The sequence below is a fragment of the Otolemur garnettii genome, unplaced genomic scaffold (assembly GCF_000181295.1).
Source record: "Otolemur garnettii isolate 467f Iridium unplaced genomic scaffold, OtoGar3 scaffold00178, whole genome shotgun sequence".
Lineage (NCBI taxonomy): Eukaryota > Metazoa > Chordata > Mammalia > Primates > Galagidae > Otolemur > Otolemur garnettii.
Window position 1 is genome coordinate 1,558,568 of NW_003852573.1, and position 1,045 is coordinate 1,559,612.

Here is a 1,045-nt window from a genome sequence, read left to right on the forward strand (position 1 = left end):
CCCTACAGATAACATTACACTTAATAATTAAAGACTGATGCTTTCCACCAAATATAAGAAAGAAAGGAAAATATCAACCCAGTACTGCCATGGCAAAACAGGGAAATAAATGGTATCCACACCAGAGAAGAGGAAATAAAACTATCCCTATCTGCAAATAACATATGGCCTAAAGAGACCATCCCAAATAATACACATAAAAACTTTAGAATAGGTGAGTTCACCAAGCTCATACAGTACAAGATAAACACATAAAAATCGTTGTATTTCTATACAGTATAATAGAAGTGAACACTAAAATTGCACAATACAAAATGTGTATAATACTCCATGGAATTTATAAACCACATTTTCTTTATCTACTCATGAAGTGATGAGCACAACTTTGAAATTGTGAATTGTGCTGTGAAAAAATATTTGGGGGGTATATTTATACCGGGGAGTACTACTCAGCCATGAAAAGGAATGAAATAAAATCTTTTGCAGCACCTTGAATGGAACTGGAGAATTCTGTAATTTTGGTGTTCACTTAATTGCTTAAAAAACACCTAGGTGTAAATATAACAAACCATATACAGGACAGGAATGCTAAATACAACAAAATGCTGATAAAAGAAATCAAAGAAATGAAGAGACGTGCTGTGTTCATAAATTAGAATACTAAACATACCAAAGATATCCATTCTCTCCAAATTGACATACAAATTTAGCATAATTTCAATTTATCAAAATGCCAGCAAGTTTTTATAGATATGTCTAAGATTATATTAAAATTTATATGAAAGGCAAAGGAAATAGAATAGCTAAAACAATGCTGAGTAAGAATAATAAATTCATTACATGATGTACATTAAATATGTGTGGATTGTTTTAGTTTATGTTTTTTGGAGTTTTTTAATATGTCAATTATACCTCTATAAAGCTGTTAAAAACCAAAAGAAAGTGAGAAGAATATTTAACCTCATTTCAAAACTTGATATATAATTACAGTAATTAAGACTTTGTGGTACTGACAGAAGAATAGACATGAAGATTAACAGAACAA

At 30.0% G+C, this 1,045-nt stretch overlaps 1 protein-coding gene across 2 annotated transcripts in view; it reads right to left on the reverse strand.

Moving 5' to 3' along the window:
• KCNH1 (potassium voltage-gated channel subfamily H member 1) overlaps nucleotides 1-1,045 on the reverse strand; it is a 421,068-nt gene that overhangs the window by 328,731 nt on the left and 91,292 nt on the right. The window lies entirely within an intron of this gene.